We start from the raw sequence: 24,257 nt of genomic DNA on the forward strand, positions 1-24,257 counted from the left end.
TGAATTTGAACAAAAAATGGTTACTGCTTCCATAAAGAATGCTGACTCTTCAGCCTACTAAAAATCTGGGTTTTTTTTATTTCTGAAGACTCGACTCCTTTCAACCCATTAACAAATTAGCATTGATTCATGAACACTGCTGAACATAAGCAAAAATTACTATATTTTGGACATATTCAAAAATCAGCAAGCTATATTGTTATTATTATGATATTCAAATTTTTTAAAGTAGCAGAAGCTATGTAATCCCTCTCCCCCTTCCCTCATCATGGCTCTGTCTTCAAAACATACAAAGCCTTAAGTCTGTATGATGCTCACAAACTGCAACAAAGATGACATTATGAGATATATGTTCCCTGGGAGAAGCTACTTGTGTCACTCACATAGATTCCAGTAAATCTATTTTTGTATTTTCCTATTCTCCAAGATGGACCACTGAGCTGGAAATGCCCCTGACAGAAATATGGGTTTCTGTCTGTATGATTAACTAAATAAACATATTGAAATGTAGTCAAATCTCTCCACATGTTTTGCAGGAAAAAGTAGAATCAATGAATTCTGAGCACTCCTTTTAGGACTTCTCTAGTACAAAAATAGCAGCAAAAGTATATCAAGGCATTGAAAAGGAATTTTGCATACTCAGTGCAATTGCTCTGGCTTGTCTAGGGGTACTGAAAAGAGGCAAGATACTGCAGAAATCTTTGACTCAGGGACAAGCCAAGGTTTTTAGCAGAGCAGTTGGTATCTCTATTATTATAACCTCTCAGCATGCTCTCTCTGCTTATCCATGGACTTCAGGACTGCTGCACAGCTTTGAGTCACTCCACAAAGGTTCCTGTGAGGCAGCAATTAAGTGACTCATGGAAAAGATCAGCAAAAGATACAGAAGAAGCAGGTTTAAAAAGAAGAATCCTCAATCACTGAGAGAACACCTTTTTTTTTTAATGTCACCTAGAAGGTCAAAATGCCATGAACTAATTGCTTTTCTAAATTTGTGAGAAGATATAAATTAAGTATGTATCTTTATCCTCACATTATGCCCTGAAATGTAGGTGTGTTTGTGACTGTGGTTGCTTATGAGACTACACCTGAGCAAGCATAGCTAAAGACCAGTCATCATGTGCAGTCAGACAGTCTGCAGAACATTTGCAAAAAAAAAAAAATTGACCTCTGCCTACCTGAGGCTCATGTTTGACAGAGTCACCAAAATACATCTTCAGAAAAGGCTAGGATCATTCAAGCACCATGTTACTCTGAGTCACCACGGTCTGCTCTGTGAAGGGACTTTAGATCAGAACCAAGCAGCACTAGAAGACCGAGGGCTAGGGCTTTTGTGTGTATCCCAGCAGCCCTGAGCCTTGCCACCCTGAGAGATCAGCACAGCCAGCTCCCATGTCTGCAGTCAGATAGCAGTCTGCCTCCCCAGCATTGACAAGAAACAGTCCTTACCACCCCAGATCACCATCTCAGGACAGCTAAATTCTCATAAACATCCTACTGGTCAGAAGGATGCTGAGCCATTTGTCTCCATCACTTTGAAGAGCCTCCTCTACGACCGTGTTTGCTTAACCACAATTGTTCTGCTTATCTGTTTCCAGATAATGTCCTTTAGATATTTCTACAAGCTAAGTATTGAACTGGAGCTCCTAGGATCTTAAAGCTTTTCCACATATATTTTACAAATTCAGTATTTACATACTAAAAAAGAACATTTTCTCTCATGAATGGAAAAGCATCTCAACAGGAACACACATTGCTTCCTGCTGCTGTATGAAATATATCCTTAAGCATTTTAATAATACATTTGGTCTAGCCATTTAATGGCTTTATGAAATCATCATAAAGGACTAATTTTCATAAGAGTGATTTGAAAGCAAACTAGCTCCAGATTTTACATCTTTCATAAATAATGCGTGTACTTTTTAAAGTAAGTATGGCTGATAATGTTAGAGAAATTTAATAAACCTTGATGGCCCTCCACTTGGCATTACACTGATCTCAGTCCTAAATGAAGGAAGTTCATAACCTGCTTTGTCATTAGATTGGCAGAGATTCCTGGCTACTCATTTGTATCTGCTATTAGAAAATCTTTGCCATGCACAAAGAGATGAAGTTTGACACCAAAACACCCCTAAGCCATTCACTCAAGGAATATTATGCAATGTTGTTAGATGCTTTATGCACATAATGCTTTTTATTTCACATCCAGCTTGGTCCTTTCCTTTTACAAACCAAACCAAACCCAACCCAAAAATCTGAACTTCTCAATGCCTTATTTTGAAGAAGCTCCAGTTTTTGTGCTATTTACAGTGTTAGGTCTAATTGTGATTTTGTAATGCGGCCTGTAACTTTCCCAAATTTCCATGTTATTTATGCTAATTATCTGTTAAAGACACAACAGCCCTTAAGTACCTTTCCTGAATAGATATAGAAATGCTAAATCTTTCTTTTCCTTTTCCACCCTAAAGTAATTTATTCAAATTTTAAAAGCACATTATAATTACAAAATTATAATTAACCCTACTAATACCATAGAAAATTCTCTTTATGGTTTATGACAAAAACCTTTTACAAAACACAAACACAAATTTTTTTCTGTCATAAAAAGGTATTTCTGTGAAAAAACTCATCAGTCTCCATTTCACACATGGAATGCACAGACTTTCTGACTATCCTCCCCCATGTGTGATGCAGACAGGAGTGGCATTACCTATGGTGCAGAGCAAAGATGTTTCCACAGAGAACGAAACACAAGAACGAAAGTTTTAACAGGGACAAATTTACTTTCCTTTCTAGTAAAGAATCTCTTTAAAAGATAGCTGGGTAGAACACCTAGCTCCTTCATTTCCCTAAGCAAATTGACCACTGATCTTGAACACAACACAGAGCTCTTCGGTAACACTTGAAAATGCCAGATGATGTCTTTAAACCATAAAGCATTTTGTATTTGCTAGTATAAAGTTTAGCATATCTAAAATGGACAAACAAATAAATAAGTTTTTAAAACCACTGCTAAAGTAGCTATTGACTGCAGTTCTGCAGAGCAGTGTCTTTGCAAGCACTTTAGAAAAGTCTTCTTCCCATGCTACCCATACATAACCAATTATCCACAGTGGGAGCAATGTGCATGCCTGAAAGGAAAAAAAGCCCCTGAACATGGATTTCACAGTAATGACAGCACTGCATCAAAGTGGGCAGAAAAGTGCTGAATGGATTGTCGTAAATTTCTCACACCAGATGAATCCAAAGGTTGCTTTGCAGGACCAGAAACAGGATGAAAATTACAGGTCCTTTTTTCCCCCAGTTTTCATGTTCAATTGAGAAGCTAATTCAATTGTTTGGCTTCTAAATGAAGTCTTATCTATGTTTCTTTAAATATTCTACCCACAAGATGTAATAAAAGCCAAGGAAATTTGTCTCTCTCAAAAAAAAAAACCAAAACCAAACCAAAGTGAAAAAAGAAACAACAAAAAAATCCCCAAACAAGCCTACTGTAAAGCAATAGATTTATAATAGACTGTTAAGTAGGCAGTGATAGCAAACACTATTCCAAGGCAATAGTGTGAATTCCCACAACAACAATAACTTCTTCAGCACTAAACAATTATCTTAAACACTCAAACATGAGATTGTGTCACAGAACCCTCCATGTACAAACACAAGAAGAATCCCTCAATGGCAAACAATTAGTTAATGGGCAGTAGCAGAACTGAGCTGTTTCTTGCAAGACATACCAGTCAGCACTTATCTCAGTCACCTCGAACTAGATTTTATGGAAAAAGGAAAGCAGAGAAAGAAAAGCTCTAATAAATCTCTTATATAGTCGCCAGAAAGTGTTAATAGGAAAATCTTCCCCTGCAAAATTGCTTTGGTCCTGAAAGAGATTCGGTGTAGCACGTGGGGGGGAAAAAGCAAGGCTTTTACTTTTCAGAGCCGTGTGACGGGAGAAGTGGTGCCACTACAGCTGGACATCAGGCATAGCGGGGTGCTGAAACCAACAGCACATTCAACCCCTTGCAATGCAGAGTGCAAAGCAAACGAGCTGTGGTACAGCTATTGGCAATTACTGGTGCTTCTGCATCTCAAGAGATACCAGCTGAAGTGCGATACAGAACAGAGTCCTTCTCAGGCCCCCTGGGAACTGAATGGATGACAGTAATTTCCAAGGATTTTATACTCTGGCTTTGCTCCAAATTACATCAAAACTGAAACACTTCAAATAATCTTGGAAGGAAAATTCCATGTCTCCTTTGATAATTTATTATTCACAATTATTTCTAAATAAATCAAAATAGATAAAAAAATTAGTCCAATGGATCAGTTCAAAACTAAGAATTCAAAAAGATGTATTCCAAAATATTAAAATGTGTTCTGTCTGACAGTCTATTTTTATTTTTTTGAAGCAAAAGTCTACTGCAGTTGACCTGCTTTGTAAAGTATTTTGATTTCAACAGAGCTGCATTCTCCAGGAGAGCTTTCACACCCCCAAAATTTGTAGATTTCCTCCATCTGTCTCTCACTTAGCCAAGATAACGCATTTAAATTTTATTCATTTTTTATCTTCAGCTCATTATACAACCTCTGTCATTCCTCAACTGATTCTTACTTTTCCGTTCCTCACCACCAATCTATTTATTTCTTGCTGTGTGAAAGTGCATGGGTACAGGGTCTGCTGGAGTTTTTGGTGAGATGCAACACCTTGGCCCAACAAATACAGCAGTACATGTAGCACATTCACAGTTCTGCACATGTCTTTTCAAGCAAATATCAAGGGTCTAGGTCAAATAACTACACTGCTTTGTCAACACTGCAGCTGGCACAGTACAGGAGAAACCTCAGTGAATTAAGTTCCATGTGTGCTGTCTACTGCTACACCCCTCTCTCCTGCTAGCTAATTTCTTTCCTTCTTCTCTGCTATTTATCCACCTCATCAAACTCTGCCCTCACAGATCTGGGCACAAAATGTGAAGCTTTTCAGACAGCCACTGAAATAAAACTGAACATTCAGTTTCTGAGGTCTCCTCCATCACTGCAAGTGTGCAATGATTCTTCCACCAGGGAAAGATCAGAGTACAAGCTACAGAAGAACTCAGATTTTTACAAGCAGCACATGCCATCTGAATGTGGCATTGCCTGCCACTCACAGGAATTTGTGCCTCTCTTGAGATTGAAATCTGCTGTGGAACCACAGGAAATGACTTCCTGCTCCATCTCAAACTCGTTAAGAAGTTACAGGAAGCATATGAAGTTAAGAACACCTGTGATACACAGTCAAAAGAATGACTAATACATGATGAATCATAGAAATAATGGTGGGAAAAAACCCCTGGAGGTCATCTAGTCATAGAAAGGACTATCACTAACACAAGATAATGTCACCTGTGACTGTGCTTGGCTAACCCTAGAAAAACTCCAGGGACTGGCTGAAAGCAAATTTTAAAAAAGCAATTGCCAGATGACAAAACCATCAGACCATCAAACAACTCAAAGTTCAGAAAAGGACAAAATACAGAGCATAACAACATACATCCATGACAAATTTGCAATCACATTTGAAATAACACTGCCAACATTTAAAATTTGACTACCTGATCATTAGCACACCTGAAACCAGCTGTCAAAAAAACAACATGCTTCTAAAATGTCTAAACCCAGGAAATGTTATGGAGGAAGGTGGAATATGTCCAAGAAAATAACAAAAGCTATGAGAAGGAGACTGGGTGGCTTAGGTATGGTAAGATGACACATACCTCTTTTTATCTGGGTCACGGTTTAAAGCCATATGAGTGTAAACGCATTCCTCACTGCGGAATAAAGACGTGATAAAACAATCCTGAAATAGGGTGAGCAGACCATCCTTTCTCTTTGCCTACCTTCAGAAATAATCCACCTCAAGGAATTCACTCTGGTATAGCTACACCAGGGCTTTGTGCACACAGCCAAGATACCAAAAAGTTCAGTCTGGAGTTATGTCTTCCTTAAATCTGCCTGGAAAATACTTCTCCTGCAATTAAAAGGAACTCTCTACCTCTGTATCTCAATCCACAGAAAGTGATCCAGATGGGAGAAGATTTATAGGTTGCAATGTCTTCTCTTTGCTGTGAGATCCTGAATATGCAATTGTTCTTATGCACAATTCTGGCTTCTGATGCTCATCACATTTCAGGGATGTTTTATTTGTCCACAGGTTTATCTGTAGGAGGGTAGTAAGTGAACAAAACCCAGAATGCAGCTATCCGGTGCCTAGTAGAAAATTTCTATAGGTAATTGTATGTAAATCTGATAGCAAATTGTAGATCCAGTGTAACAAAACCTTTCCTGAAAAACAGCAGGTACGTTTAGAAGTTTCAAAGACAGAAAAACAAACAAACAAAAAAAGTCTTATTAGAAAAATTAAAGCATACTGATTTTTCTTTTTTATTTAGTGACGGATCTAAGTATTGCATCTTGCAAAAGATGTGAACTAGAAGTTTATGCTGCAGACTGAAGTCTTCAATAAGCATCACAACTGGCACTGTTTGCAGGGTCTGCTCTGTTCCAAAGCCTTCAAAATTCCTTTTATTTCATTTTGTTCTTCCTGTTTGGTTCATGTTCCTGATGAGAAATACTCAAACCTTTGAGACAGCCTATGTCCCAGAGTCCCAGCTCTTCAGCCATATTAAAAATAATTGGTGGTCACCCCATTTCTTAGCAGGCAGCAGCATCTTGTCCCGGTTTGGTACTGGACTTCAGGCTTACAGCTTATTTAGAGGGCCAGCCTCATGAGCACATGGGGCTGAAAGGACAATTTCTTTCACTTGGGGCATTGAGGCACCAGCAAGACACACCTGCATGAAAACTTGTAAGGCAGCTGGTGATCCTACCCAACCAACAGATCAAAGATTATTGCTTTCATCGTAAAAAATCCCCAACAAACCCAGCATGTTTTTAATAAAAATCAAGTCTTTTTAAGAGGGTAAATAGAACTAACTTTCAAATAACAAAACAGAATTTAATAACAATTGTCTTGAATGTTTTAGTAAGTAGGGTGTTTGTTATTTTTCACAGCATTTTAAAATGCATTCCATTTTCTTCTGGTTAGAATAGAAATCTAAATCACAGGACTGGGGAGTGTGGATTGTATTACATCTGCAAGAATGCAACCATGCTCTTCTGAATCGTCTCCTAGTTAAAAAAAAGCAGCCTTCGAATATATGTATTAAATCATCCTTAAGAAATGCTAACAATAACCAATGTTAATGAAGAACTCTCCTGAAGACACTGAATCATAATTATACATCGTAGTCATAATTTTACATCTACAAATGAAATGCTTTTCTGCTCTCTAAACTTAAGTGTTATTATGCCTGATTAAATTTTCAGATTTGTCCCTCTCTTCTGTTCCCCTCTTGCACTGTCTGTTTTACAAACAGGTTTAAGCAAAAATAGTTAACATTTCCATCACTGGACACTCATCTCATTTAATTGTGTCGGGCTCATACATTTCTGGGATGACTAGAATTTATATGGCTTTGCTTAGCAGTGCAAACTTACTTGATCTGCTTGAGCACAGCACAAGACACAATAGTGTTTTTGTTCTGAATTTTTAACGAAGACAAAAAATTAGACGGATTTAGGTCAAAGAAAAAAAGCGTGCTAAAATGCTATAGAGTTAAAATTCATCTGCAAGAGTAACAACACATTCTAATTAATTATAAACTTCATGAATACTGATTCAAAGATAATGCCAGTTGCCACACCATTTGCAACATTTTTCTTCAAAATAGTACCTCATTATTCTTGGTGCCTGATGCTGCAGTTGAATTTCCTGTTTATCTTACCACTCTACATTTTTTCATTTTCTCTTTGTCACAGTGAGAAGGGAAATTTTCATAACAGTGCTGTGAACATGACCCATTTTCTGCTAGTCACAGTGAAGTTGAATTCAAACATCAGGGGCTATAATTTGAAAATGTTTATCCACTTCCTGTTCCATTACTACTACTACTACTACTAAATTCCAAAGTATTTTAACAACAGCCACTGCACATACCAACTTTTATACTGGTTCTCCCACAGAACATTCTCCTGTTCAAAACTAGTTAGCCAATGGCAAGTCTCCACATTCCATAGCACAAGCTTCTGCTGCACATAACCATACAAATGATGGTCACAAAAAGTAAACTGAAAATATTTGCCTGACTTTTCAGTCAGGGATTTGTTTGTGGAAGAAGGGAGCTACACCATACATATAAGAAAAACAGGTGGAAAACAAAAGGAGAAAAAGAATACTGATCGAGGAAAAGTGTTTATTCAGAGGTTTTTCACAGAAAATACCAGCAGCATTATTTTCAAAAAGAAAAGCAAAAAGCCATTAGGGAAATGGAAAAGATCTCCTTGCTCTGTGTGATACCTGTGAATCATCCATCCTCCAGACATGTCCCTGGGCAGCTGGGTTTCCAGCAAGTGGCACATGGAACAGAACAGGAGGTCATGAGCTGCGTGGCTTATCATCTTAGAAGCTAGTATGGAGTCAGTGCCCTGCTGTGGCCACAGGCAGGTAGCAGGATTGGCAGGAGGGAAAGCACACCACAACAAAGGAGCCAAGGGCAAGGCTTCAGCTCTAGGGGAAACCACGGAAGAGAGAAGCTATTGGTGAAACATGCTCAGATGTGCTGCCTTCACCAAGGCAAGCATGACTGTGCTACAGAGGAAGAACTTTCTCTCTGCTCCTTGGGAATGGTGAGTGCTGCAAAGTCAAAACTTGCTTCTTGCCCTCATTACCCAAATGCACTGATTGATGGGCCAGCCAAAGAAAACAAGTCTCCTGCAATGTTCCAGCCGTGGCATAGATTGTACCCAACCTATAACTTCATATTCTACAAATAGGAAATACACACAAAATACTTTATTCAAATACAATGAATAATTAGAGTTAGCGAGAAAAGAAAAAAAAAAAAAAAGAAAAAAGAAAAAAAGAGAATTCAATGCTGTTCTCCTCTCTCTCCCAAAGTACTCTTCACATCTCCAAATACACTCTCATGTGTGACATCAAGGACTGTTGCATGCTCCTAATCAATCCAGGTGACAGTGTTAATTTCTGGACAAACCAAAAGAGAGATAGATTTTGTTTTATGCTGTACACCTAGCAAACTAAGTTGCAGTAAAAGTACCAAATCCATAAGATGGAAAGGCCTTGTTAGTAACTACACTGCACTGAGATGCTCCTGAGTTTCAGTGTCACTGATAAGTTAAGACATTCTAAGGATGGCAGAAGAAGTACTCCAAATTAGTGTAAAAAAACATCAGCAAGCAAAGAGATAAGAGATGAAGTATTAAAGGGAGGTTATGGTTAACACTCGGTCATTCATTTCAGCAGCATGCTAAGGTTTCAGAAAAGGGATGGCATTGAAACTCCTATATCAGTCAGCAACTCTATCCAATAATAAATCTCACAGAGGCTTCCTTCAAGAAAATACCATGTTTTCTATATCATTTAAAGCAGAGGACATCTGTAATAACTTGAGCACAGCGAGCAGGAAAAATGAGTCTGATAAAGCTTGTGTCAGAACTTCAAACACCTGTTTAATAGTTTAGTTTTGTACTCTTGACAAACGGGATATCAACTTCCTTATACAAGTCTTAGCTCCTGTATAAAATTGTCACTATTTCTCACAAGAAGGTGAGAAATAGTGTGAAAAGAAAGAAGAAAATCAAAGCAAAATCACGTGAAAACAGTAACCCTATCTGGCTGTATTTCTTAGGGGAGCCAATGCAGACCAACACAGAGTTATTATTAGCTAGCCACATGAAAAATATTAATGCATCAAGTCATTTATCAACACTCTTTTCTACCCTCTGGTTCATCTAAAATACTGTTTCCAGGATGAATCATTCAACCTAAAGTATTGCTTCATAGTACTTGGATCATAATTACCAAACGCTGAATCTTAACGTACAAACCCGCCTTAGGTAAGTGATACCATCACTATATCAAATAAAACAATAAAAGCATCAATAAACATAAAAATCATTCATAAAAAAATCTTTTAAGTTGAAGACACTCTAGGTTTCTACACTTCATCTCAAATATCATACTTAGTTGGACCTGATGTCCTATTATATTAGCCTTCTGTATGGTGCAAAACTTCTTTGGAGTTACTGGAAAGGTATTTGGTAGCACAGGACTAATGCAGTAGGGTGACAGGTTGTGAAAACTCAGGTGTGGCACCCAACCAGAAGTTAAATAAAACTGAGTTTTCTTAAGTACCCTAAAATCCATATCCAATAGCTCTTCTTGAACTTCCAGTAAAATATAGTCTTAGCATCCCTATTACTGAATTGTTCTATTGAGTTAAATGTAAACTGAAATAAAGCATGCTGGTGTGAATTATTCATGGTCAAAATGGTGTCCTGTAACTAAAGATTTGGGAAATGTAGTTATGCAGTTATGAAGAACAGCTACTTCTTTGAACTGAGAATGCACATATTTTCAGGACAGAATAATGCCTAGCTGGACAACAAGGAGAAAGCCACTATTTTTAAGAAATAGTGGTACAGAAGATGGAAGAGAAAGCCCTTGATGCAGAATTGTGGAAGTGTTAGTTTGGGAAGAGAAAATCCAACTTATATTTGCATTCAGTCAAATTAGATTCTCCTTGGATACCAAAAATTAGAAGTTTATGGGCAGGAAAAATTCAAGTCAGTGAAACATTTTTAATGTTACTTAATGAAAAAACTGCCATGATTTCCATCACCTTTCTTTTGACAGAAGCAGTAAACAGGACACATACTTATCAATTTGACTGACTGACAGTTCAGGACTGGACTTGCAAATTTGGTGCCCCACAAACCTGAGCCATCTCAACTATACAGGATTGAACATGTGAAGGTTGAATGTTCTGATGTAAAGCAAACAAAAACCCCAAAAGACCCTGCCCAAACAAACAAAGCATCAAAACCCATGTATATCTTCTACAAGTCACTTCAAAACTTATTTAACCAGATGTCTGCTGGATGTGTTATCCTTTGTGATCCGTATTACCCTTCAAAGACTTCAAAACAAAAGCTTTCACCCTTCTCTTGAAAAAAAGTTTCAAAACTTCTAACTTTATGCAGGTACACTATCTCAAGGTGCAAAAGTATTCATCAGCCTTTAATTTAACAAAAAAATTTCTTTTTACAGAATACTATGAAAGAACAAACAGAAGCCTTTATAGGTAAGTATGTGATGTAGGTGTTATTTTTTTCTTACATTTGTTTCACCAGGTAGAATAAATTCATGGTTCTTATGACTTAAAATGAAAATAAAGTGTGAAAGCACCAAATGAGGACCAACATGAATTTATTTGAATAATGTTGAATAATAATGATTGAACAATATTTTTCTGAATATAATTTATTATTTTAAAAGATTGTGCTGAATGTGTTGGAAGATAAACTGTACAATGTTAATGTAGAAATAAGGACAGGAATACTGCCTTCATTAATTTCCCCAATCAGTTTCTTACACTTACTATAAATCCTTACATAGATTTTGATAACTACTTTAGATCACAAAATTTAAGCATCTCTCTCTAAATAAACATCATAGAATCATAGAAATATTTAGGTTGGAAAAGTCCCTTTAGATGATAGAATCCAACCATTAGCCTAATACTGCCAGGTCCAGCCCTAACTAATATCCTTCACTGTCACATTAAATGACTTTTGAGTACTTCCATGAATGGTGACTCAAGAACTTCCCTAGGCAGCCTGTTCCCAAGTGCTTGATAACCCTTTCAGCCAAGAAAATGTCTGTTACTCTTTTATATCTAGAAGACTAAGATATGATGCTCATACAAAAACCAACCTGTGACAAGGGTAGAGCTCAGACCAGTAATCACATCTGCCAAATTCAGGGTCTGAACCATCAAACCACCTCTGGTTATTTATGACATATCCCTGATGCACCTTCCCTGCACTAAAGAAGCAGAAGCACTGCCACTATCATAATTCACTTCCAAAGATTTCTAATGCTGAAACGTAATTCATGGAGAACTTCTCTACAGGTGGAAAGATTTAATGCTCTAATGGTTAATGTTAATTAGCACTGTCAATGACCTAAACTCAGTGAATCTTGGAACTGCTGACTGAAGTGCCTCAATTGATTGAAATACTTGTATTAGTTGCTTGGTCTACAGTGAGCCTTCCTTTTGGGTTAAACCAATTCCAAAAAAGACACTCATTGACTTTGTTCATATTTACATACAAAACACACATAGGATTCAGAGGAGACTCTAGATCCCAAACCAGAGTAGGATTTGCTCAAGTACAGAGAATTTTGAATGATGGATGAACAGGTGGGTTCATTATTCAAAACATTAGAATACTCCTGATGTCACCTGAAATCTTGCAACTGCTGCCATAAGCACTGAAGATCAGCAGCCCAGTTTCAGTCTTGAATTTGAGTGTGGAACTCCTTGCCTATGTAAGGATCAACATATGGCAGAGATCACTATATTTTTAACCTGTCAGTACTTCAGTGTAGCAGCACAGCCATCCAAATATTTTTGTAGGATAGAGACCTAGAGAATCATCTCACAAGTATGGAGATAGCAGAAAATTTCAGGGGAAATAACAAATTACTTCAAAGAGATCCCATCTTATCATCAGTAAGCATAAGGACAGAGAAGTGAGACACATGTACTCTGACTTCACTGCTCCCTTTTTATTCTAGCATTATATATTGATGCTCCAGAGAGGCTTCTGAGAACTGAGAAGGGAGAACTGAGAGTTCACTGATTTAATAGCTAACAGAAATCACTTTCATGATTGTTAAAGGGTTGTTAAAGGGCTACCCTAGAGGGAAGTATCTGCCTCCTGAAGGTTTTCCTGGGTCTGGTTCTACAGAATCAATCTACAGAACATGATTTCATGCCATGTGAGACCTGAGTTTGACTCCTCATTTTCACATCCAGCTTTTTTATAAAACCTCACCAGAGTGAGCCCTGATCTTAGCCTGTGACACATGAAGGGGTCTTAGGGCTTAAGCTCCTTTGAAAAACTGATCACATGCACTTAAAATCTCTGACACACACACAAACACACATGCACACACCTCTTGATTTATTAACAACTTGCTCAAAATTCAAGCCTACCTGATGGCAAAATTTGCATGGCAAAAGGAGAGGTGGAAAAAGTCACCACCAAAATGACAAAAATCTCTGTTACTCTCTATGTTAAGGAAATCCAAAAATTTGCCTCTTTCTCCTTACCTCCATCAAGTCATACTGCCCACAGATATTGCAGTTTTGCTCCCAGAAGTGATTTCACCGAGGAACTCAGAGCAGCTGATCAATTGATTAAGGGAAGAGATTAATAACCCGAACAGAAGTTGTTCCAAATGAGCAATCTCATCTTTCATCTTTTTCCACATACTTCTACTCACATAACTAATAAGATTTTATAAAAAATAACAAGACTACTCCATGGCTTTGGTTATTATCAGATTACCATGCCCTAAGAGCATTTTATGGACAAGGCAGTATGGTCTTTTTGCATAATTTGAATGGAATTTTCATGTGTTAATAAGACAAGATACTAATTTGAAATCTCTATTTCAGTACAACTAAACAGCCATTCACAAAGCCCGACTCAAAGCCTGACTCAAACTACCATATCAAACATTTCTCATTTTCCAGTTACTAGACATTTGACCTCTTAAGATAATGACAATCAGATGAGAAATGTTTTCATGTTCCTGAAGAAAAGAAAGAGGAAAAGAAAAGTCACAGACCTTTTCAAAATTAGCACTTGCCATACTCAAACACTGCAGATAGGTCTGGAAATGCCACCCCCTTTGCCTGTGGGCCTGCCCTGGCAAAATTCACCACAAATTAATAAATTCAGTAAAAGGTCTTGGGGATTTTTGGTCTGCGTTCAAAAAAAAAAAACATGTAGGCAGCTGTAAATTGAGCATTAGAATGTTTGCTTCTGACTACAACTAGCTGTGTTTCTAATGAAATGTTTAAACAGCCAAATGTTGTACAATCACAATTTTCACCAGGTTAAACTACCTGATGGGGTGGTGATTTATTTTCCTTTGTAGATTTTCATTTTCTGAACAAAATCCTTTTGTGTGATTTCTTCTTATTTAACTGCCTGGATCACTCTACCTACACAGCTCCCTGTAAAGTTGCTAATGTAAATTGTCCCTCTTGGTTAGTCATGAGAACCTCAGGCAGGGTAATTTGCACAGATCTGAATGAATACCAGTGGAGAAAGGGAAATACTCTCCAAATGCTGCTGGGCAGTAAATAAAGGTGAATCAGTGATCCCCTCTCAGACAGTATGACCACAACACAAAACCTCCTCCAACATCTGTGCAAATGTTCCTGTTGCTTTCACTGGCTGTGGTCTTTGGAGGTGAACTGCCTCTGTATTTTTACAAGGCTTTCTACTTCTATTCTTTGCAATCAGTGTGAACAGATAGATCTCAAAGAATTGGATTCTTGCAAGGCCTCACTCTTTACCTACTGGGCAAGCAGACTTTACAGACAGGCACATGGACAACCAGAGCACTGCACTTCAAACATCTCTTTTCTCACTCATAAATATAAGACTGGAAGAACTGACTCAGAAACACAGACCTATTTCAGGATGATTGGTTTTTGGAGAAATGAAGCTTCAGTGAGTCCTGTGAAAACACAGTAACATGGAAAATGGAGTTCCCAGGAGGACGTGGTGCGAGATAACTATTGTCTCTAGATGTATCGACAAAAACACTTATGATATTGGGATATTTAAGGAGTATCTTTGATTGTATCATAATCTGGCATGCTAAAATCATTTGGCTGTGACAAAGCAGCTCTCTGTGTTTTTCAGGGGTTTTTTTCCATTTTTATCCCCCAATAATTTTATGATGAATGCATGGATGCCTAGATAACAAAATTAAAATTTTTAACACTGAATTGTTATTGTTAATTACTTTTCACTGATCCCTAAGGAGGAATGCCTGGGGGTCTGTAAGATCATAGCTGAAAACCATTATGATCCTTGCAACAATTATTATTTATGTTCCTACAGAAATATTTCTTAAGTCTTTTCAGGAAAAATTAAAACACTTCACTTACCAGGGGCGCTGTTTTCCTCTTAAGACTGAGGGTACCCTTATCCATCTAGTAACTAAAAGAAGCCTTATTGTGACAGATGTTGATTCACAAAATAACATTTCAGTGCAGTAGTTGCTTCAAGGCTTAGGTACATCAGTTGAGTTTGGGTTATCAAAAGGGCAATATCGAGATCCTCAAAGGTACTCATGTGAAATTTCACAGAAAACACTGTGGAAGTTTGGTGCCTTTGAGAGACTGGGTCCTGTGCGCATCATTTTTTGGTCAGTCTAAAGGGGCAAATATAAGAATATCTTACATGGGTTGTGTTCAACACAGATTCACAGATTCCTGTAGACCTTAGGTTAATCAAAGCAAGCAGTGTATTTTGTATCATAACATTCAAAACTGGTCAACAGTATTGTTGCTTGGACACCAGTTTCAGAATGTCAGCTTGACTGCCCATGACACATCCTTTGTGAAAACACTGCTAGGAACTCTGTCTTCACCTGGGAGGAGCACAGGGCAAGAGCAAGGGTATGGAAGGCTATAGCATTTATCAGTGCCCCATGTCTCAAACTACTAATTATTAAGCCTTAAGTTTGGGTTGAGTTTTTTAACATTTGCTTCTTTTTTTAAAAGACGGGGGAAATTCTTTCTCAAAGTCTTTCCCCCTCTAATTCCCTGAGAAGCTGAGCATCAATACATAGCAGGAAGTGGATGCTGAGCAGTACAAAGCAAAGGCTCTGGAAAGAAGAAGGCTGGGGTGCACTCATGCTGAAGCATATTGTTATTGGTAAATCTGCTTTATGTATATATGTTTATTGATTAGACATTTAATTGCAAATATTGTTTTAAAATGGGAATGAGGAGCTGCACTCTCTCTGCAGCTCCCTCAAGCAAAACCCTTCCCAGTGTTTGTCAGATCAGTATTTTCCTGTGGAACTGACAGTATATACTTTGGAGTGCTAAAGTGCTCTCTCAATTGTTTTTCCTCCTGGTTCTATTGGCAGTTCTATTGACAAGATTTTTGTAGTATTGCTATACCCCAACAATCATTACGCAAATAATTTTTACGCAGCCCCTACCTCAAAAATAGAAAGTTATCTCAAATAATATATATATAATAATATATATGCAGATGCAGCTTCTTTGCTAGCTATTATGCCACCTATAAAAGACAATTAGAAATTTTTAAAAATTAGTGTGCAGCAAATGAAATTTTAGCTGCAAATTTTTTTTCTGTCTACATCCAGGCAAGGATTCACAATGAAAACAAGCATCAAAACAAGGTTATGTAAGCTATCAGCAGTTCTCACTTATGAACCCCCTGGCTTCTTGAAGGATTAGTTGCCAGAAATAATGCAAATAGAAATGTAGAGTCCTAACTTCAATATTTATACAGCTATTGCATTATTCAAACAGAGACTGATCTTGGTAATTGTTTTAAGTTGTTGTCCTAGATTTCCTGAATTCCTATGAATTTGACAGGAATTTGGGCTGAGAAAGGCTTAAAGGATTAGGAAGACAGTTATGGAGAGGCAATATCTTCACTGAGACAGCTTGCAAGGTGTTTTCTCCCTATAGTAAAGTTGAGACTTTCAGTGACCAAAGAAACTGCAGTACATTAAACTGTAAAAGAGCTGTGAAAATTTGAGCCTTCTTTATGTTCAGGTACAATTCAAAGGGAAAGATGTAATACTCAGATTGTAACTAAATAAACAATATAGCAAGAACAGTTGCTCCCACCTAGGCGCTAAGAGGCAGATAAAATTGCCACCCCTGCACCTGTGAAGACAGGCTTGCACTACTACAGTCAGATTGCTGCCCCAAACAAAATCTGCAGTTGTGTCACTAATGGCACTGCAGGTTAAGTGTGAAACACCTCCTTCATGCTGATGATGAAACAGGAAGGAATGAAAGCCTGGCAGAGGAAGGACAGAGCTAGGAGTGGCTGCTGAATAGCTTCAAAGCTAAATATGAAAGAAACAACATTTAGAAGGTAGTGATTCTGAGCAGAGAGTACCTTCTTGCAAGACTGAAATTCTGATTCATTAATGCACAATAATTCTTCTGACAAAAAGGCCTTGAGCTGTGATTCTCCATGTAGGCAAGACTCTGGGAATTACTGGGAAACCCTAAAGGAGAGCTGCCAGGTCTCAGAGGTGAAAACCCTTGCTTGGAGAGGAGCGCTTTCGTGAGACTCTCTGGAAGACTCTAGGATAAGGACAAGTGCAACCTTTGTTACCCTTTCATGTCCCATTCCCTCCTTGCTCTTGTTTGCATTTGTCAAACTTGTGGAATTTTTGACAAAAGCAGGTGTTACTGAGCTATGTGAATTGATCTGTTCACTCTCCCTCAATTTTTTTCCACAAACTCCTCCATGCAATGAAGATCTGCTTCTGGTATCTGCTGGGGAACACCCCCAGGTCTTCAATTCAAGTCTGAGGCAGAGAATACCTGCACAGAGTAACTGAAATGTTGCCACCCGTTCATACTGCACAACTGGCGCTACTCATCAAATGTCATCTGAAGGTGCTTGAAAGAAGAATTGCTGGTAAGTCAGAGGTGGCTTTTCACATCTTACTAATCAGTTGAGGAGGGATGAGACATACAATGCTAATGGGGAAAAATAAAAAAAAAAAATAAAATTACTCTCTGAGAAGAAAAAAATAATGCAACTTCCTAATCTATGCATCAAAACCCCTCACAAATCTATTTGATCAGTTTTCCCAGTACCAAACAGCATTGGGTAGAAATGAAGGCTTAAAAGATAAAAACCTGAAAATTCAGACCATCTTCAGGCTTGATCTGACTTTTTTTGTGTAGCAATCAAGCATATCTTTGGGACAGCAGCAGTTTCCCTGATTTATGAAGCTGAGGGTTTGGTCCACTGGTTTCAGAAGGAATTGATGGTGGCTGAGCAAGGCACAACAACCTGCAAAACTGAGCTTTCAGAGAAGTGTTGGATGATTTTTCACATTACCAAGGATCCTCTATCTGTAATCTTTGGAAGCCTGAGGCTGTTCTCATTCTGGTTACAGAAGTGCTTTCCAACTGGCTGGAGTTCTGAAGTTAAGTTCACAGGAAAGGGAGCAAAGGTTGGTCACTGAACCACAAATATGACTTCTAGGAATCAAATCCCACAGCATGAGCCTGAGGTTCAAAGTGCAGTTTTTCATGGATAACTAGCTATGAAGGCTTTTTATGAAGAGCAGTTTCACTGGATCAAAGCATGGAACCATTCCCAGTTCTAATTTATCCTCTGTTCTTAATTTCTTGAAGTACTGAAAACAGAAATGTGAAATCAAGAAGGTCCTGAAAAATTGAGTGCTTTCTAATGAGGAATAATACTCCTATTTAATCTAAAGGTATGCTGAAATAATTAAGCAAACTGCGATAGGAAATACACCAAGAATAGCTAACAAAAATCAAGTGATCAAGTCATCAATTGATGACTTTAACATGAATCTATGTGCAAATTTTGCACAGCTTGCACATAAACAGCCATCTGTGGTCATTTTTGACCACATTTGTTGCTTTCTTAAGCAACAAGACCCATCAGATCCAAGACAGAATATCCCAAATAGACCACGGTTAAATGGTGACTTTCTGAAACAAGCACTTAGTCTTCAGTAAGGTGCCGTATTTAATTTCCTTAAAGTCACTCATTCAACAAAAAATGCCATGGCCTCTGAGTTAACTAACAAAACTGGTGAGGTACAAAAATCAATATTTATACACTGAAACTGAAAACTCAAGGGTTTCTACTGTGCTGAACAGCAGAATATAGGTCCCTCTTATAAACAATTCCTACTGAAAAAATGACAGCTCTGGCACAACTCACAGTAGGAAGGGGGAGAGGTAAGACACATTTTTTTTGTTACAGAGAAATTTCTTGCTTTGAAGAATGCGTGCCAGAGAGATCATCCTTTGAACCTGCTCTAACAGAACTATTTAAAATATTTCTGTGTAGTGAGAGACCTTGTGGTGGAATATGTTAAAGTGTTCAAAATGGCGAAATAAATAAGAGGGATTTCAACACTGAGCTTGTTTCAACACTCAGAGTCAGAAACCTCAGTGCTTCTGAATGTTAGCTATTGGGGTGGATTCCCAAGGAAATATAACTGCTAGACCGAATCACGTTGAATGGCAATATCTTAGTAATGTTTTATATTTTATCCCGCAGGTTAAACTTTCAGTAAAAAGGAAACTCAATATTACTTTAAAATTTTCAGATGAGATTAGGCAGAAACAGATGAGACTAGCAGACTACCATGACTCATAATAAAACATCAGTAAAGCTGTCTGTGGGAAGTTCTACAGTGAAAATCAGAACCACTGAAGACTGTAACTACACTGGACCTTGAATAAGGAAACTCAAAGCTGATTCTCTATGCAGAATACACAAGTGCATTCCATGCAATATCATTGCAGAGAAATAAAGCACACAGTAACTACACACATGCATGCATTTCTCGAGGTTGAGTTTTGTGAAAACTGTGAATATCTAGGCAGATGGCAGATTTAAAATATGTCAGCTGTAACCAAGCACTTAGCAAATACTGGCCTGGAATAGTCTTTAGTCTTCCTCATAATAAATCTCACAAGAGCAAGAGAAAAAAAAATTCTTTAAGCATCTGTATGAGACACTCATTCATTATTCATTAGGTCCCCAATTCATGTGAATATGACTACCCAATCTACTCTCCAACCAGCAGAAAATACGTTTCAAGAATTGGAGGGGCTCTGTAGGAGACCAGGCAGGATAGCAGCTCTCCTTGAAAGAAATGATAATGAAAATAAATCAAAGTGTCTCCTACACTCTTCCATACACAATAGTATTCTTATAGCAAAGAAAAGGAGGTACAATGCAGATGATGTTCATTACAAGACAAATAGTTGAGACCAGGGCAAGTCTCAAATTATACAGACTCAGTCTAGGTACAATTTGCAGCAGCATGTGTAAATAACAATAATAATGGATAAGGCAACTAGATTTTTTGAGTGATGCCTCTGCATCTCCTTCTACTATTTCTGTTTGAGAGCTACTACTGAGATCTTAGCCTTTTTCTTAGAGATTATTCCAGTCTGTAGTCGAGCTCTGTAGCCTTCAATAAGTTGCACTGCAAAAAAGTGGCAGAGCTTTAATAGAGGACTGTTCACTTGGCACTTTCAAAGGATTATCAAAAATCAGTAACTTCAAAATTGGTACTGGTTAAGACAGTGTGCCTAAAAAATAAGTATTGTAGGATCCCTTCAGAGTCACCTGATAGCACTTTTTAGTTTTCTTCATCCAACCTTTAGGTCATCTGACATAAAAAATAATGACCGTATTTTTTTAAAAAGCACTGTCTTCTTTTCTGCTTTGAACATCACATAAAATCTACATTCTTGTATTTTTTCCATGTATCTCTCTGTATGAATTCATATATAAAGACTTCATGAGACTCTCATTCTGTGAGTCCCTGCTGCCTGCTGGCATATAGTTCTATTACACTCAAAATATTTAGTGGTTTTTTTTTTCCCTTATTGTTTTCAAGTCTTGTATTTCATTCAGCTATCTGTTACAGCCATAGATAAGATCCAAGGAACTTTTGGTGTCTACTAACATGTGCCCAAAAATATGTGTAGCTGGGGTTTTGGCTGCTTATCCTTATACTGATCATGTGGTGCTATGACAACATTCTGCCACATCCTGCTCATGTGGTGCTGTGACACAAAATTGAATACTTTGCTTCAGAAACTCATTTCAACAGAAAAATATCTTGGAGATAACACTCCATGCCCACCTCCACATGCTTTTTTCACCCTGTGCTGGTAGAAAAACTTGCTTCCATGAAAAAGTCTGACCAAATAGCTTTTCCAGTGTTAGCCAAAGCTCTCAAACTTGTATTTGGAAGCAATATTTTTTCCCACATGTAATTTGAAATGTATTTACTCCCATTCATTTCTCTGGCTTGACTACATTTTCCATGATGCTGTTTGCCATCAGATTCTCATGATCCCCTAGATAAGGAAAAATACCTCTCCTTATGCCAGGATGGTCAGGGCTGGTTGGTCAGGAAGCCAAGTTCACAGAAAAAGATAAGCCCCCTGAACTTTTGGCCATGGAAATATCTCTAAGCTCTCACATTTAAAGTTTTAGCCACCTTTGCACTTTTTCTTTTTGACCATCAGCTTCTGGCTCTCATTTCTTTTTTAGATTTAGATTTTATTTTTGAAGACTGATTATTTCTGAAACAAGGAAGTGAGCAGAAAAACTATCTTGTGTTATGCTTTTTGTCTTGCACCATTGCCTGGGGACTTGAGAAGGGCAAAAAAGAAATTGCCTGTACATATGTTCTTTTGTGATGATGAGGCAAGCAGGACAAATGAGAATGGAATGCATGTCTGAATACCATTCTGTACTTAATTCAAGAGTGATTGTGTATCAAGAGTGATTGGGAAAGCATATGCAGAAAGTCTTGGTGTATGCCCAACATGAACAAGTCTGTAGAGTACCAGTGCATTCAAAATATTCCTCATTCTCCCTAATGTTCTTTTGAACACTGAAATCATTGATAAAACTTGTACCAGTCTCAACAAGAATAATACATATGTCAAAAGTTAACCCAGAAATGAACACGGTACACTGCATAAAAGCCAGTGACCTACTGAAAAAGCAGAATCATCTAGAAGGGTAAGAAAGGAATTTTATATAGTTGCCCCTTATATGAGATCCTCCCTAGAACCATATATTTCAGTTCAGTGGAAATTAAATTTTAAAAACCCCTCAAATAACCATAAATAAAACACTTACCCAACAGGGAAAATAAACTCAACTTCAGCTCCAGGTGATCTAATGTCTCTCATCATTCCAATCAGATTTCTCTGATTTTTAGGTGTTTGCTGCTGCGGGAACAAATAAATGACAACAACCTGTAGCTTCCTCTCCTTCTTTCCTTTCTAATTCCTCCCTACATCCTGAAACAAAACCACTATCTTTTCATTATTTAGAAAATTTCTAATATTTCCTGGACATAATATAAAGACTTCATGCTCTTTATCCACAAGTTTGTAGATATGTATAAATAGTCTATATACCATTCTACCATCATCATTTGTGGTCTTGAAAACAATATAAATACTTTTGTAGTTATACTGACCACTGAGCTAACAACCTACTTAAATACTTGGATTAGACAGGGCATAAAACTGTAGAAGAAATAAATGAAAACCCAGCTGTATGTCAGGCTGGGTGTCTAAAAATGTATGTCAGCATCATACTGCTTCATCATTTCTTTGTAAAGATTTGGATAAGGAAAACTCAAAATAACAACAGATATTCCAAAGTACACATTCATCTCAGGTTGCTACATTTCTCCAATTTCTGATATTGGATTTTGCTTTCATAAACATTTTATTAGCATATCTGAAGAGCTGCTGTGCCTCTTTGCTGTTCAACAATAGCATAGTATGAACAGATAATTTGACATGTAAAACAGAGTTTCATCTCTCACAACACTTTCACCTGCCTGTAAGACCTTTATCTATTCTCTGAAACATTTGGATTGGTTGATAACAGGGAATTTTATGTACCTGACCACATTTCACTTTCTCCAAAGCATAAACATTTTTGGCATGATTTCTTTCCTTTTCTTTAAATTAAATTCCACTTTGCTTTATTTTCAGCACCCTTAAAGTTCCTTGTACTGGAATTATTTATTAACTTTAATGAGGTCTAATGAGAACAAGATCTAGCTCTCTACACTCTCCACCAAGCCTACTAACTTTCTTCAGAAAGCTGCAATAAATTATAGTTCCATGACACCAAACTCCTGCTTGTGTGTTGTCATGGAACACACATGATATTTGTTAAAATTAATGATTTTCCAGGAAATATTTGGTGAATAGATAAATTAAAGTCACCAACAAGAAATGGCAATCTTACTTGTACACTTCCAATTAATTCTTCCCAAAACAACAGCTATTTCTTTTGAGCAGAATGCTATTCAATGGATGAATTCTCACCACTCCAGTAAGAAGGGGCTTGGTTCACAGTGCTGTATATTCCCCAGTTAAACAAGATGCACTTGATCATTGTCTCACAGCAGCTGCTTTCAATCCCAGCTTAACAAGCCTCCCCCCACAAAAAATAAACAGCTGTCACTGGGCTACCAAGATTCATTTTAAGCTGTTAGTCCTGATTTTCACTATCTGTGTTAAAAACTCATAAACTGAGAGCCTACGTGGAATAAAGAGACTTAGCAGTGGGGTTGCTGGCTATTCTCTGTGGCTGGAGCAACTCAAGACCTCTTAGCAGACTTCTGTAGGACAGAGCAGCAATGGTCTCAGTATTCTCTTCTACAGGAGACAACAAAATGGTCTTTTGCACCGTGGAACAATGCACTTGCAGGCCCTAAATCTGGCACATTAAAGTGGCATTTCCAAGCAGGCAGCCCATTCAGGTAAGGCCAGTACTGTCCTGCCAGTATAAGATTTGCTAAAATGGTATCAGAGCATTCCAGCAGAAGTGAAAGAGTTAAACAGAAATCTTGCCTAAATCACATTTTGCAGGAATCACTCTGTTACAACAGATTGTGGAGCACTATTTTTTCCCACTCTTTCTGATACAAGCACCCTAGGCAAACTTTCTAATTAGAGCAGCAGATGTATGCAGTGCCATGTCTCTGTAAAGTTATTATGCCCAAACCAAATTTTGTCACCAGCAGCCAGTAATTCGTTTGTCTACTAAGGGCTTGAAGTGGCCATATCAATTATTTAAAAACATACTAAGAAGAGGAATCCATTTAAAATCTTCTGGGAAGCCCAGTTATAAAACAGTGCATGTTCAGGTTTCATTCACAATATTGTCTTTTTAAAAATACAATATTACTAATTAGGGCTTAGTGCATTAGGCCATTAGTACTTGAGTGATTCATGACAGCATAACGATCTTGCTTATAATTTGTGCCTTAATTTATGGGATACTAAGAAAAAACAAAGGAAAAAAACCTAAGTGATTTGCAAAACTGAAACTCATCCAAAAACTGCTTGCAATAATTTCTCCTGAAAAGTGGTTTCACTGTAAGTGCTATGCTGGTAAGAAAATGCTTCCTATCAATAATTAAAATATAATGAAAGTTTCATGTGTCAGAAGACATCCTCAAAACAGGACTAGAAAGAAGAACATTCCTTTTCATTCAG

The 24,257-nt window shown here is 37.6% G+C and overlaps 1 protein-coding gene across 2 annotated transcripts in view; it reads right to left on the minus strand.

Annotated features, from left to right (window-relative positions):
- LOC111925338 (poly(rC)-binding protein 3-like) overlaps nucleotides 1–23,178 on the minus strand; it is a 484,117-nt gene extending 460,939 nt beyond the window's left edge. For both annotated transcript variants that reach the window (XM_086896324.1, XM_086896438.1), the window contains exons 1-2: nucleotides 23,002–23,178; nucleotides 21,871–21,962 (exon numbers count right to left, since the gene is read on the minus strand). The gene's annotated coding sequence lies outside the window, so the exon portion shown is untranslated. The remainder of the gene's footprint in view (nucleotides 1–21,870; nucleotides 21,963–23,001) is intronic.
- Between the last annotated feature and the right edge of the window lie 1,079 nt (nucleotides 23,179–24,257).

Source organism: Cyanistes caeruleus, chromosome 1 (assembly GCF_971803275.1).
Source record: "Cyanistes caeruleus chromosome 1, bCyaCae1.hap1.1, whole genome shotgun sequence".
Lineage (NCBI taxonomy): Eukaryota > Metazoa > Chordata > Aves > Passeriformes > Paridae > Cyanistes > Cyanistes caeruleus.